Source organism: Agelaius phoeniceus, chromosome W (assembly GCF_051311805.1).
Source record: "Agelaius phoeniceus isolate bAgePho1 chromosome W, bAgePho1.hap1, whole genome shotgun sequence".
Taxonomy (NCBI): Eukaryota; Metazoa; Chordata; class Aves; order Passeriformes; family Icteridae; genus Agelaius; species Agelaius phoeniceus.
Window position 1 is genome coordinate 1,103,616 of NC_135301.1, and position 16,113 is coordinate 1,119,728.

Genomic DNA, 16,113 nt, shown 5'->3' on the forward strand with positions numbered 1-16,113 from the left:
AGAAGGCTTGAGGTTCCTGCCCAGCCTCGCTGTCACGGGCCAGGGGCAGCGAGAGAGGGAGCGGCACAGACGGCGGGGACGGCCCGGCACGGAGCGGGGGCCGCTCTCAGCGCGATGCCGGCAAAGCCGCAGCTCCGGCGCTGTCGGCCGCGCTGCTTGAGCGGCACGGGGGGATCCGCCGAGAGCCTCCGGCCCCGCGCGGGGACTCCCGCAAGGGCCCAGGGGCGCCGGGCTCCGGCCCTCGGGGCTTTATTCTCCGGCAGCCCGAGCCCCGCGGCTGCGGGGCAAAGAAGGAAAGGGGGCACGGGAAGAGAGGAGCGAGAGCAGGGCACGACAAAGGGCGGCGAGGGAGCTCGGGCTGTGCAGGAAGGCGGCACGGGAAGGGAAAGCCCGGGACGAGGGTACACGGAGGCTGGGCACAGGAAGGAGACAGGGGGAACAGAAGGGAGTAGCGGGCTAGGGACAGGACAGGAAGGAGCCGGCTTTGCGGGGGGAGAGGGAATGGGGGAAAGGGAGCGAGAGAAGGCGAATACGGGGAGAAGGAAGGAGGGCTAGAGAGAGGGACAGGCGGGGAAGCCTCCCAGAGCCCCGGCTGCACCCCGAGCCCGGCCCGGCGCCTCGCCCTGCCCGGGATGCTGCGGCGCTCGGCGGAGCTCGGCTCGCTCCGGAGACGCTCGGCTCCGGTCGGCTCTTGGCGCCTCAACTCGGCTCTTGGCGCCTGCATTCGCCTCTTCGGCCGAGCTCGCCTCGCTTCGGCCCAACTCCCAGCCGCTCTGTGCCTTCGGCGCGCCTCGGCTCCGCTCGCCTCGCCTCGGCTCCCCGACGGCGGGCGGGCAAGCGCCGCCGCCTCCCGTTCAGCTCGCCCGGCTCGGGGCTCTCCCGCTGCCGCGTCCCGCGGGCGGCCCGGCCACGGCGCGGACACGACCGGGAGCGCGGGCTCGGGCAGGAGCTCATTAGGCTGGGAGCGCACTGGCGCTAAGCAGCGCGCACGAGAGCAGCAGGCTCGCTTCGCCTGAGCTCGGCTCGCTTCGCTTCAGGCAGCCTCGGAAGCCTCGCCTCGGTTCGCTCGAGGCCGTCAGGGTCGGCCGCTCTCGCCTTGCTTCGGCCGAGCTCGTGCGATTCCCCCGAAGGCGGCGGCGTTCGGTTGTGGTTTTAGAAATATCCTCCTCTATCGATTGGATCTCTCTACAGTTAGATTTATATTTCTAGAATACTTCTATTAATCCAAAGAAAAACCCCATCTCTAACCAAATAAATACAAGAAAACACCTTCTTTTAAACGGTATTGAAATATTTTTATACTTTGTATAGTTATACTCACATTTATATTTATCGTTTCTTTTGATGCAATCTATTAATAATTATCTATAATATCTATAAAATTCTAGACATATATTTAAAGTATTATCTATATTATGTATCGTATCTACTGCTGCAACTGATTTTTTCTTCTAGTTTTAAACTTTATCTGTATGTACTTATGATATCTTTCTAGACTTAGATTTCTACCTTCATATTCTTTGTATTTATCATTTTTATCATCAAAACCCTGCCTATTGACAAGTTAAAAAAACTGCTTTCTTTAACGATCTAAAAAATATTTTTATATTTATAATTTTCCTGTTTCTATTTATAATTTGCTCTCTAGTACGTGATAACATACCTGCTCCTGCACCGCAGTGGGGCTCCCTCTCCTGGGCACCTCGGGGTGCCCCCAGTGGCATCAGAGCCCCGAGTCTTCACCCCCCCCCTTTTCCTCTAGTTAGAAACTACACTGGAACTTTTTTCTGGAAACAAAGACATGACCTAAATCCTCTCCCCATGTCCTAGACAGAGAGATGTTCAGTTCTTAGTTGACTGGGCAGCAGTTTCTTCAATAGAATGATAAACAATATGGAAACGTTTTAGCTACAAGCAAATAGGCAAATCGGAACAAGGTCCTGGTGGCCAGCCACTGCAGTTCTTCTGAAGCAATTTTTTAAACAATCAAATACTGATACCACAAAAAATAAAGCAAAAAGCTGACTACTGGCTAAGAAAGAAGGAAAAATTAACTTTTGACGACAACAACAACATTCCAAGGACACAGGCTTTTTTCCAATCTCAGACCTTATTACTACTACCTCTCTTGGGAATTCTCATCGTGGATCCCAAAAGGAATAAATCCCTCAGCGTGTCCTAAAGCACCAAGGAGCTACCTACAAGTGAAGGTGGCTACTTTCAGTGCAGACACAGCTGATGACACAGCAGTGGCACAGTTCCGTGCTGCACAGGGATAGTACTGTCTCCTCTTCTCCAGCAGCTGACTCTCTCCTGCCATGGCTTCTGTAAATGCATCAGAGCACGACCTTAAACACAAACAGGCAAGAAAACACCATCAGAAGTCTTTCATTAAGCAGTACAAGAAGGGTTCCAAGCAGAGACCAACAGAATTTCAAGGAAGCAGTATGCAATTAAACCCCCTCAGACTCGTTCAAGTAGCCGGCAAAATGGAACCATTCAGAAATGACAAAGAAAACCCCCCCAAGTATTTATACAGGAGTCCTTAATGTCAGAAAGGGGATGACAGGTTATGTTCAGATAAGATGAATGTTTATTTGGATCTATAAATAAACTTCTCTCGTGGTCCTTTGCCAAAAAATAGAACCTACAAGTGAACACCTACACCTGCCTCAAGAGACCTAACGAGCCCCTGGCAGCCACCGGCATCAAAGCGCAGTCGATGTTTCTAATCCAGGGGAAGGAGAACAATATCACCTTTTGTTCTCTCCAGTTTGTTTCCTCTGCAGTCCTAGTTGCTCCTTATGATTTTTACAGTCTCTGTATCTTCTCGGGCAGCGCTGAGTCTGACGACCGGGATACGAGAGTCCTTCCCTGCCCTACGGAGAGAACCAGGAAAAAAAGTTAAAAAAAGAACAGGGCAGTTTGAAGTTAATACCTCCGACGAGAAGCAGCACCCGACAAACAGAGCAACGGTGAACAAAGCATGACACCTCCCTGGGGACAGAAGACTTACAAACTCTCCGGGATTTACAATTCCAGTAACCAAGCCCTTCAGCACAGCAGCCAAGTGTCCCATTAGGTGGTGCTGCACCAAAGCACGATCCGAGAGGTTCCAAAGAGTGAAATGCACGTTATTGTCCAAAGACGTAAAATCTTGCAAAATACCAAAACTACAATAGATCTAAACTACATGGCAAGAGTACCAGTGTTAGCTTGAGGAGCTGGAACCATCCAGGTGAGCAACTGCTAACCGGATCCTCAACAGAGTTTGAGGAACCCTTCAGGATACAGAAGGGTTTTCCCCAGCAATGTCACAGGCCGAGTTTTGATAGAAGTGCACTTGCCAGATGCTCAGAAACGTCACCCATCCTCCTCCGGGTGTCCTGAGAGAGCTGCGAATGGCTCTCACGTGGTTTGAGCTGGTTCTGTAAGGGCTCAGGGTGAATTTCACCAGATGCAACCAAACTGGGCAACACCCAGTGGGACAGAAGGAACCCAAAGCTTGTTTTACCCAAAGCTTGGGTAAGCAGAGCTCCAGCAAATACTGAGGAAACGATCAGAACAGGGTAACAAATAATAAACATACCTTTTTTTTTTTTAACTTGCCTTTTTTTTTTTTTCAGATGAGCAAAACAATTAAGGAGAAGGTGAAAACCTCACCATGACTGAACATTTCATCACCTGTAAGCTGACCATCCTTAGCATAGAGGACTCCAAATTTAAAATTCACCGATCCCTGGAAAATAAAACCAAATATTATTTGGTAAACAGTCAAACAGAAGACATAAAAATTTGTTTCCTCTAATCTTTGCCTATATCCTACACGTTAGAACATACATTTTATACCATCTCCTACTACACAATAATTTACCTTTAAACTTTGATAGTATAGCATAAAATCATTAACTTAGATGGGTGATCAATTATTATTAAGTTGGTGCTTCAAGTTATTTTTGCTGTCAGGTTCAAAAAAACATGACTTCTTTTTACTGTAACGAGCAATTGATTTAGAAGTCATCAAAAGCCCATCCAAATACAAAGCCGTATTCACCGGACGGGTCTGTGAGCAAGAAGTAGTTAGGCTTGTACTCACCTCTTGCCCTTCAAGAACCAATAAATCCTGTCAACAAAAACAGCATCTTTAGCCCCCTCCTATTAAAGATTCTACAAGGATGATGGTTTTATTGGTGTTTAGAAGTTTGGATTTGAAATGGCAAGATCAATGGATAAAGAGACAGTTTAAGTAGTATTAGATTCTTATTATTATTCTTATTAGCTACTGGAAGAAACAAACCAGTAGGATCTATACTTAATTACTTCTATTTCCAGGAAATCATAAAGAAAAAGAACCAAACCAAAAAAAGTCACTTCCTACCTTTTGTATCTCAGGATGAAAAATGTCTCTTGGGCTCTTCTCCAGTTTCTCCAGACTCCTGGCACTGAAATGCAAATGAACGAGTGCTTTATAGGAGGGCAAGTGCACATTCCAACCCCGAACCCCCAACCAATGGCAGTTACAGCGCTTACAAAATGAATCCTTCCCAGAGCCTCTGGGAAATGGAACGGTTTGTGCAACTGCCATTTCTTCCCCAAAATACTAACTCCCAACACTTCCTAAACTGAGTTTGCATTTTAAAAACAGAAATTAGGGAGACTCAGGGTGGAGATCAGGTTGAAATTGATTTCCTTCTAAAGCACAGGGGCTCTGTTCCATCACCCTTCACTTGGGCTCCACACGGAATCACAGGGAGCATTTTAGGAGGGCTCAAGAACCAATTCTATTTCTCTCTTTTTTCTAGTGCTCTCTCTTCCTAAATAATTCAAGGCACGTCAAATGAAAAAGGACAAGTTCAGCAGCAAATTCACACTTTTCCCCTTTGTCTGCTCAAGAACAGGCTTTAAAACCACTTCTTGCTGCCTTCAACGGTTAAGACTTGCAAAACGGTTTCGCAAGTTTGATAGGTTTATCATAAAAACCACAGAACGCAAGCTCTGAATGACAGGAAAAGGTACACAGGCAAATATCTCAGCTGATGGTGGCTTATTTGCAAACACAGACCTTAACGGACATTGCACGGAGAATGTTTCAGTGGGACTCTAAGGGAAAAATATTTTCTGAGTACCCTGTAAACAAGAAAAGCTAGGATATATTACAGGACATACCCACGTGTTCTGCATATTCAAATAGGATTATCAATAAAAACATTTAAGAAGGAAGAAAACCAAGGTAATTTTACTCAGCTATATTTACTGCCGATTTAGAGGGAAAAAAAAAAAAAAAAAAAGTGAACCAGAAACGCCTACAGTAGAACTTTAAACCAATTGCTTGGATAAAAGCAGCTCATGGAACATGAAGTAGAAAAAAAGCGAAACCAGTATCAGACCTGCCTATTTTCTTACCATTGCACAAGAAAATCCGACAAGCGGTAGAAAGTCACTGCCTAAAACCGATCCTAGGATGTAACCGAGAACAATGGAGGCATTTGCTAATCTAAACGGAAACCTTTTCCGGACCCTAGTGTCAAATCACACGTTTTGTCTCTCAGCAGCTCGAGGCTGGAGAGCATTTCCCCTGGGGGTCGGGAGGGCAGGGGCACAAGGGGCTGAGTTTGCCGATCGCACCTGTGCCATCAGAAGGATCCAGCCCGGCGCTCCTTGCGCTCGCCATTCTCCGGGCCATCGCTGTGTTTTACTGCTCAGCGATGCCGCTCCATCTGTTTGCGTGGAAGGAAGAGCCACGAGCACTGAGGCACTCAGCAGCCGTGTCATGCCAGCGATGTCGAGCGCTCTCTGCTCGCAAGGCTGAGCCCGCCGCGGAGCCGCCTCCGCAGCCGCTCGTCCGCCCCCGCCCGCAGCAGCGGCAGCGGCCCGAGGGAGACGGCTGCAGCTCGGCGGCTCCCGCGCCTCCGCCAGCCCGAGGGCAGCCGCCGCACAGTGACCGCGGCAGCGCCCGGCGCCGCTCGCCCGGGGCGGCTCCTGCAGCTCCCGGCCCGCGGCAGCAAAGCACCGCCTGGCGCTCCGCCATCGGCGGGCGGCAGCGCGCCCCGCCCGAGCTCAGCCCCCGCCACCGGGACCGCTGAGCGAGGCCGAGGCACCGGGCGGACGCCCCTTCCGCGCCGCTCGGCTCCGTGCGGGCGGCCGGACGGAGGCTTCGCCCCTCCAGCGTCGCTGCCGCGGCTCCGTCCCGCGTGGCACAGGCGCCGGGAGCTGCCCGCTCCCCCGGCGCGCGGCCGCCTCGGCCCGCCAGCCATTCATATGGCGCGTCGGCCGTTGCGTCAGACGCCGCGCTTTACGGCCGCAGGGCCTGCCGGGAGTTGTAGTCTCGGACTGACAGCCACCGCTCCGTTCTCCGCCACCGGGAGCTGCGCTCCCGCCAGGGGATCAAACGGCTCCTTCGCTCCTGGGCGCGGAAGCACCTTAGGCAGCACCGCCCCTCCCGAATGTCCTTTCTTTTCCACTCCAACTCTTTTTTCTTTTCTTCACTCTGTTTTTCACCCCCTTTTCCACTTTCGCTCTTTCTTTTTCACTCTCACCCTTTTCCTTTTTCATTTTTTTTCTTCCTTTCTCTTCCTCCTTTTTTTTTTCTTCCTTTCCTGTTTCCTTTTCTTTCTTTCGCTCTTTCTTTCTGTCTTTCTCTATTTCTTTCTTTCTCTCGCTCTCTTCCTGTCTCTCTCTTTCTTTCTTTCTCTCTGTCTCTCTCTCTTTCTTTCTTTCTCTCTGTCTCTCTTTCTCTCTGTCTCTCTTTCTTTCTCTCTATCTCTCTCTGTCTCTCTCTCTGGCTCTCTCTCTGTCTCTCTCTTTGTCTCTCTTTCTTTCTCTCTCTCTTTCTTTCTCTCTGTCTCTCTTTCTGTCTCTCTTTCTGTCTCTCTTTCTGTCTCTCTTTCCGTCTGTCTCTCTTTCTTTCTGTCTCTCTCTCTGTCTCTCTTTCTTTCTTTCTCTCTCTCTGTCTCTCTTTCTGTCTCTCTCTCTCTGTCTCTCTTTCTTTCTTTCTTTCTCTCTTTCTTTCTTTCTTTCTCTCTTTCTTTCTTTCTTTCTCTCTGTCTCTCTCTCTTTCTTTCTTTCTCTCTGTCTCTCTTTCTGTCTCTCTTTCACTCTGTCTCTCTTTCTGTCTCTCTCTCTCTCTCTTTCTTTCTTTCTTTCTTTCTCTCTTTCTTTCTTTCTTTCTTTCTTTCTTTCTTTCTCTCTTTCTCTCTTTCTCTCTCTCTCTTTCTTTCTTTCTCTCTGTCTCTCTTTCTGTCTCTCTCTCTTTCTTTCTTTCTCTCCGTCTCTCTTTCTTTCTTTCTCTCCGTCTCTCTTTCTGTCTCTCTCTCTGTCTCTCTCTGTCTCTCTCTCTCTTTCTTTCTTTCTCTCTGTCTCTCTTTCTTTCTTTCTTTCTTTCTTTCTTTCTTTCTTTCTTTCTTTCTTTCTTTCTTTCTTTCTTTCTTTCTCTCTTTCTTTCTCTCTCTCTTCCTGTCTCTCTCTTTCTTTCTTTCTTTCTTTCTTTCTTTCTTTCTTTCTTTCTTTCTTTCTTTCTTTCTTTCTTTCTTTCTTTCTTTCTTTCTTTCTCTTTCTTTCTTTCTTTCTTTCTTTCTTTCTTTCTTTCTTTCTCTCTCTCTCTCTCTCTCTCTTTCTCTTCCTGTCTCTCTCTTTCTTTCTTTCTCTCTCTATTTCTTTCTCTATTTCTTTCTCTTGCTCTCTTTCTGTCTCTCTTTATTTCTTTCTCTCTCTCTTTCTTTCTTTCTTCCTTTCCTTTTTCCTTTTCTTTCTGTCTCTCTTTCTTTCTTTCTTTCTGTCTCTATTTCTCTCTTTCTTTCTCTCTCTCTCTCTCTCTTTCTTTCGCTCTCTTTCTGTCTCTCTCTTTCTGTCTCTCTTTCTTTCTGTCTCTGTCTCTTTGTCTCTCTCTCTTTCTTTAATTCTTTCTCTCTTTCTTTCGCTGTATTTCTAATCTTGGCTTTCCATTCTAGCTTTAGAATAAAAAAAAGCAGCAGTAGAAACGTTCAGCCGACTGGGGAGTGCAAAAAACCCCAAAACGGCAATGATTTTAGGAAAACTATTTCCTCCATGGGAGCCTGAAATTTTCTACAGCTGCAGGTAACATAGAGCTTTTATTTCTTCTTCTATATAGATTATACTTTATACTCTATTTATACATCGCCCCCTGCCGTCTGCTTTGGCGCACTGCAGGCAGAGCGCCCCCTGCCGTCTGCTTTGTCGCACTGCAGGCAGAGCGCCCCCTGCCGTCTGTTTTGTCGCACTGCAGGCAGAGCGCCCCCTGCCGTTTGCTTTGGCGCACTACAGGCACAGCGCCCCCTGCCGTCTGCATGGGCGCACTGCAGGCAGAGTGCCGCCTAATGACGTCAGCCCGTCGACACGGCGCCCCGCCCAGGACACGCCCACTCGGGCGGCCGTTGCCATCTTGTACGGCACCCCGTGTCGGCCAGGGCGCCGCCAGCCTGTACGGCACAATTTTACGGCAGTCGCGCTTTACGGCACCTTTTGCGACAGTCGCGCTTTGCGGCAGTTTTACGACAGTCGCGCTTTACGGCAGTTTTACGACAGTCGCGCTTTGCAGCACCTTTTGCGACAGTCGCGCTTTGCGGCAGTTTTACGACAGCCGCGCTTTACGGCACCTTTTGCGACAGTCGCGCTTTACGGCACCTTTTACGACATCCGCGTTTTACGGCACCTTTTGCGACCGCCGCGCTTTACGACACCTTTTGCGACAGTCGCGCTTTACGGCACCTTTTGCGACGGTCGCGCGTTACGGCACATTTTGCGACAGTCGCGCTTTACGGCACCTTTTGCGACAGTCGCACTTTACGGCACCTTTTGCGACAGTCGCGCTTTACGGCACCTTTTACGACAGCCGCGCTTTACGGCACATTTTGCGACAGCCGCGCTTTACGGCACCTTTTGCGACAGCCGCGCTTTACGGCACCTTTTACGACAGTCGGGCTTTACGGCAGTTTTACGACAGCCGCGCTTTACGGCACCTTTTGCGACAGTCGCGCTTTGCGGCAGTTTTACGACAGCCGCGCTTTACGGCACCTTTTGCGACAGTCGCGCTTTGCGGCAGTTTTACGACAGTCGCGCTTTACGGCACCTTTTGCGACAATCGCGCTTTGCGGCAGTTTTACGACAGTCGCGCTTTACGGCACCTTTTGCGACAGTCGCGCTTTACGGCACCTTTTGCGACAGCCGCGCTTTACGGCACCTTTTGCGACAGTCGCGCTTTATGGCATTACCCTTTATGGAACTTTTATGGTACTTTACAGCACTTTAGGGTTTTTATTTTGTTTTTAATCTATTTTTATTTTTTTTTAATTTTTTTTTTTACTTAATGTTTATTTTTAAGTTTTCAAGCTTTTATTTTTCTAATTCTATTTTTTATTTACTTTTTATTTTTCATTTTTCTATTTCTAAAGCTTTTTTTTTTAATTTTATTTTTAATTTATTTTTTATTTTTTCTATTTTTAAAGCTTTTTTTAAAATTTAATTCTTTAAAAGTTTTTCTATTTTTAGGGCTTCAATTTTATTTTTTAGTTTTATTTTTATTTTTCAATTTCTAAAACACTTATTTTATTTTTCTAGTTATATTTTTTATTTAATTTTTATTTTTAATTTTTATATTTATAAGGAATTTATTTTATTTTTTTATTTTATTTTTGATTAAATTTATATTTTTTTCTATTTTTAAAGTTTTTATTTTTTTTTTATGTAGTGCTGCCCAGACCAACTCAAGCTGGTGATTGTGGTGGTGTTTGAGGGTCTTGCATTACGGCACTACCTTTTATGGAACTCTTACAGCACTTCACAGTTTTTATTTTGTTTTCCATTTATTTTAAATCAATTTTGTTTTTTTACTTTTATTTAATTTTTATTTTAAATTTTTCTATTTTTAAAGCATTTTTATTTTAGTTTTTAATTTTATTTTTTATTTGCTTATTATTTTTAATTTTTCTATATTTAACGTTTTTATTTTATTTTTTATTTTTTAAATTTACTTACTATTTTTAATTTTTCTATTTCTAAAGATTTTTATTTTTTATTTTTTTAAGTTTAAACTTTTCTATTTTTAAAGCATTTATTTTTTTATTTTTTATTTAATTTTTATTTTTAATTTTTTTATTTTTAGAGCTTTAATTTTATTTTTTAATTTTATTTTTTATTTTTCTATTTTTAAAGCTTTTATTTTATTTTTCTAATTTTATTTTTTATTTTTTATTTTTAATTTTTCTATTTTTAAAGGTTTTTATTTTTTTTTTATTCAGTGCTGCCCAGACCAACTCAAGCTGGTGATTGTGGTGGTGTTTGAGGGTCTTGCATTACGGCACTACCTTTTATGGAACTCTTACAGCACTTTACAGCACTTTACAGTTTTTGTTTTGTTTTTCATTTATTTTAAATTAATTTTGTTTTTTTACTTTTATTTAATTTTTATTTTTAAGTTTTCTATTTTTAAAGCATTTTATTACATTTCATTTGGTGCTGCCCAAACCGGCTGTAGTGCATTTTTATACTTTATAATACTTTGAAGTAATTTTGTTTTGTATCCCCATATTTTTCCCAAATGGTTTATCCCAAACTGTACCCCCCTCCTTCTACCTGTGTTATCCCTCTCCCGGGATGAGATCATCCCCAAACCCCCACCCTGGCTCTCTGTCAATGACTCAGCCTCCCATCCCCTCCATGCAGAAGTTTCGGTCCAAGTCGTCCAGTGATCAGCCAGAGGCCAGGGGTCAGCCCCCCAAGCCTTGCCCCATACGCTGTCCTGTATGTCTATGGCCCAGCATCCATCCCTTAGGGTCACTTATTGGTTGGTAAAATGTTATCTACTTTCGGTTTCCACCTCCCTTTAAATGTGACCTTGGCACATCTCCCTGGGGCTTGGCAGGAGGCCCCTGAGGTGCAGGAGCTCCTTTGGGACTCCTAATAAAACCTTGGATTAACCCCTGCTAAGAGTCGGCCCTTTATCATCTACCGCTGTCTCTTGTGTCTCTTGTGCTGCACAGGGGCCCAGCCCAGATGCCCTCAGCACCCTCGGGGCACAGAGAGTGTCTCCCTGCCAGCCCAGGTGCCCTCAGCACCCTCGGGACACAGACAGAGAGTGTCTCCCCCCAGCCCAGGTGCCCTCAGTTCCCTCGGGGCACACACAGAGAGTGTCTCCCCCCAGCCCAGGTGCCCTCAGTACCCTCGGGGCACACACAGAGAGTGTCTCCCCCCAGCCCAGGTGCCCGCAGTACCCTCGGGGCACACACAGAGAGTGTCTCCCCCCAGCCCAGGTGCCCGCAGTACCCTCGGGGCACAGACAGTGTCTCCCCGCTCTCGGCCGTGTCAGGGCTGCCCCCCGGTGTCTGCCGACTCGGGACCGGCCGAGGGTTACTGAGAGGCTCGCACAAACCCGCTCGGCCGCTGATTGTGGCGGTGTTTGAGGGTCCCCAGGACGAGGGAAGAGACGAGAATCTTGACTCCACCTCTCAGAAGGCTGAAATATTATTTTATGATCTCTATTATATTAAAAGAAAATGAGATAGTAGAACTATACTAAAAGAGCAAGGAGACATCAGAAAGCTGGAAAGGAATGAATAATAAAAACCTGGGACTGCTCACAGCCCCGACACAGCTGGACCATGATTGGTCATCAAGTAGACACTGCACAGGAGACCAACCCAAGATGCCCCTGTTGCTAAACCATCTCCAGCCCACACTCCACAGCCAGCAGATCGTTATTGGTTCCATTTCTGTTCTGAGGCTTCTCAGGAGAAAAATCCCAGCAAAAGGATTTTCATCAAACACGTCAGTGCCAGGTGATGGCACAGGCAGCATCGGCCGGCCGAGGTCACTGTGTCATCCCTGCCAGCCCAGGTGTCACAGCAAGGAGGAGAGAGTTCACCCTGTGCTCACCCTGCAATACAGAGCAATACAATACAACACACATATTAACACAAGATGATAACCTTTTTCTATTTTCTTTACATGTGGATTTATTGTTACAGGAAACCCAAAACAACAAAAGCACGCAAAAAACAACACTCATCTACAATTAACACCCCCTTCAGCTGACACACGAAGTCACCATCCCTCTCATCACAACTGCTAAATTACACCCCAGCAATCATTGGTCCTCGGGAACGTGGTTCCCGGGAGCCTCAAAAAAATCTTCCTGCCTGACAAAAACCCCGGTCCCTGGACAGTCCGCGCCCAAACTCTGGTGATGAGCGTCGCCTCACAGACCGACTGGGACCGAGGAAAAAAAAACAGCCGGGGGGGGGGGAAACCCAGCTGGGGATTTTTTATTCTAAATTTAAAAATGAGTTGAAAAACTTGAAAAGCACAAGTCACACACACAAGGTTAAATCCAGTAATCCAGTCGGCATGCGCTGACACACGCAGAGATGAGCAGACGCAGACAGACACAGACACATGCTCTCACACACGCTCACACGCTCTTCCCACTTACACACTCGCTGCGGCCCTTACTCGAGACGCTGAAGAACGTGCTGCCACACATCTTCTGGCTGCGCTCCTTGACGTCAGTTGGTAGGTTCTGGGGAAATCGGTAGCCTCGGGGACCTGTGAGACGACAGGAAGCGGTCAACGAGTGGCTATCTGACAGCTAGGACTTGTCTCCACTCTGGACCAATAAGTTTTCTACCCAAAATCCCATAAAAGACAGATGAACAGTAAAGTTTTTATAACTCTTCTACCTGACTGTGACTACGTGCCCCGGCAGGGCAGCTCCAACCATAAGTGGTACAATATAAGTACACACAACAATCTAAGTCGATGCATACAGTGCAAGTGTACATAGAGGGTAGGTACATACAGTATAAGCCAGCACAGGTACACACAATATAAGCCAGGACTTGAGATAACTCGCTGGAAGATGAATTCTTGAGTCCTATACCCTTGAGAAGATGGAACCTATAGAAGTACTGCAGTCACATGAGGAGGGTGCAAGACACTCCCTCTAGCAGTCCAAGAAAATGGCATGGAAAAAAAGGCACTACCAAAGCTGGTAGTGAGAAGGAAGATGGATGAGAACATCTTGTCCGTTTGAGACATTCCTGTCTCAAAGAGTAAAAATGTAAAGATGCCAGAATAAGGGATATCCAGAAAGGAATGTGAGTAGAATACAGCCTAGATGGCACAGAATAGTGCCGATAAAGCATTGAGACGTAATAAAGGCCTATGACGTGGAAGACAACGGACACAGACACGGACAACACAGACACGGACAACATAGACACAGAGACAAGTGGCAACTGCCTGGCACTGTCCCCTTAGGCACCCGAGATGCCTAGCGCAAGATGTGCCAGAGGCTGATGATGCCAAAGGAGAGGAAGCCCTATGATGATAGCATGTGATGATGAAATGTAACTCGTTAAAAGAAGTTAGTGCCAAAGCAGTTAAGAGGATGCTCGAGAGGCTCAGCGAGCCTAGAGAAGGAAGCCGACGGCCGGGTGACCGTGGCTGTAGCTCCGGACGTGAAGGCGAGCTCCTCAGGGGAATGATCCGTGACGACGTCGGGCCGAGGAAGGCGGACAACGCAAAGTTCACGAGAATGCTGAGATGGGTCGGAACTGCCCTGCCCAGCAAAGGCTCTGGTCAGGCTGAGGAGAAACCCTCTCCCTTTTCTTCCAGAGAGCTGGTCCCACTACAGACCTCTCCGCTAAGCTGACATCAAATTGCCCTCTGTGATAGTAAAGGTTTTTCCCCTTCTCCCAACTGCTGGCCCCGACACTTATCTTTTGGAAAAGGAGCAGACAAAATCCATCCTCGGTCGGACATGGATGGTGAAATGTGCTCCGTGTGTGCCTCGGTGCTGTTGTTTCCAACCTTTGGCTACGAGGCTCCTCAGGGTACCTAAGACAAAACAGAAAAGGTGACTATTGCCGTCAAAAACAGTAATCCCCAGGGCTCCTCCGCACCCCTGCCCCGGCCCACCTCAAATCTTGATTTGACTCCAGAGGCTGCCCAGAAGATACCTGCAAAAAGAATAGGTACACACTTAGCATGCTGCTGTGTAACACTCACCTGTGAGTCAGCCTGCCTAAACACCGACTCACCTGCCCTCCTCTGTTCCTTGGCGTGCCTAGGGCAGCGACAGCACCTGCAAAGAAACAAAGCAGAAAAGCATGCTGAGACACTGTGAAAACACAACCTCCCAAATCTGACAAGGATGCCACACTGATACCTTAAGCTGCACACAGCTGGAATGGGCATGCCCGGCCAGGATAGACGGCAAGTGGACCACCTAAAATAAAAAGTGGAGATGCTAAGAGCTGCACCAGAAACTGAGACAACTCAGCAAAAACAACTGCTTCTGTACACTACTCAATGCTCACCTCGCCCACTCGGCCTTGACTTCCTAAAAAGAGAGCCATCATTTATGCTCTCTCTACAGAGACAAACAGTGACTGACCTGCTCGGGGGAATTCCCCTCACCCGGGATGGGGGGCTCTGCCCTGGATTTCATCCTTCTGCACCTGAAAGAAAGGACAAAAATCAAAGAGCTGCAGGATAACTTAAGAGCTCCAGACATCTTGTGCCCATCTGCAAATCCCACCTAGAGTCCAACGACACCCCACATTACAAACATCAAGTCCCCGGGACTTGTCCTATTGCACCAGGCTATGCAGCAAGGCAGAGCAGCTCCAGCACAAATGTGTGCAGACACCCGTGACACAGGACAGGACAAACAACGGGGACACAACAGGAACAGAAATCTCTGGGTAAGGAAAATGACAGCGAGCACCAAGAGGATGCAAAATTAGAGGACCGAGGTGAAACTGATGGCAGGCTGATGAAGTTCAGAGTACCCTGGAGGAACAAGATGCTAACTGAATGATTTATTCCAAGAACTGCAAAGATGGATGCCCGAGAATCCTACGGTCAGAAGCCTCTACCTGTCCCCACATTCTTACAAGTCCTAATCCATCATAACAGAACCTTGCAGGGTGCAGCTGTCCATACAGCTCAGAACAAGACCTGAAAAGACATCTGACCGGATGCTTCGAAAAAGAGTTGCCATTCTGATACCTGTCTGAGCTGCCGAGTTAAAAGTTCCATGGCATCGGTGCCAGGGCAAGGAACGCTGAGAGTACAGATACTAAGACTGGTGCCAAGGTTTCTGACAGGCCCCTCAAAGGGCTATGATAAAAGACATGAGATATCCAACAACACATAATACACAAAAGACAAGTGACACAATACACACTGGGACTGCTCTGCCCCGCTCACCTCAGCACTGGGATCAAAAGTGAGATTTTGCTTTTATGGGGCCTAAGGGGCCACTTCATGGACACCCCCCCACCTCCAAAGCTACTCACCTCCAAAGCGGACTCAAATCCCCCCCTCCCAGTAATTCCCAAACCAGCACCCTGCTTTCATCCCCCCTGTGGGACATAGCCCTCTACTTCTCTCTCAGACATCTGGGGATGCCGGTCTCAGGTGCAAAGAAAGGCCACCTCGTCAGCTGGGAAGGTCCTGCTGGCACCGGGCTGGTGTCTCTTAGACAGCTGTATTAAAGAAAACCAAACATCAATGCCTGATCGTGGCACCACATTGGCCAAAACCCCACAAGTCTGCTCCTCACCCTTCTCCTAAGAACGCTCAGCTGCTTGGGCCGCACGCTTCGGGCACACTCAGAGACCGAGGCCGTTGCCACAGGGGACGCCTGGGTTAAGAGGAGATGAGGTGATTTGGCACGGCTGAAACCTGAGTGGACCCTCGCTCCTCCCCCCTACATCCCTGACTCACCACAACTCCTGGGCAGCTGCCGGAGGCCACCTGGATGGCACCTTTAAATAGAAAAGTTCAGGGCTTCATCACCAAGTCCTGTAATGCAGCCACAGGCTTCACATTTGCAGGAAACCCGGTGCATCGGCCGGCTGGTGACGGGGGCTTGGCATACTCCGAGTGGATTGCCTAAAGTGCACAAACGAGAACGGAAGCTTAGAGCTGCACCAGAAATTGAGACCTGAGCAATAACAACTACTGCTCTCCACTGCTCACCTTGACAGCTGGTATCCACATCTGCTTCCTAAAAAGAAAGACAAAGAACAGTGCTGTAACAGAGTCACCATATACACTTCTGCTGCAGAGACAAACGGTGCCTCACCTGCACGG

At 47.6% G+C, this 16,113-nt stretch overlaps 1 long non-coding RNA gene across 1 annotated transcript; it reads right to left on the reverse strand.

Annotated features, from left to right (window-relative positions):
- Positions 1-14,049: 14,049 nt before the first annotated feature.
- On the reverse strand, positions 14,050-14,760 carry LOC143696563 (uncharacterized). Its single transcript, XR_013185973.1, has 3 exons — positions 14,408-14,760; positions 14,180-14,239; positions 14,050-14,095 (listed from the first exon to the last, which is right to left on the reverse strand). It is a non-coding gene; the product is annotated as an uncharacterized LOC143696563 (long non-coding RNA).
- Positions 14,761-16,113: the final 1,353 nt, after the last annotated feature.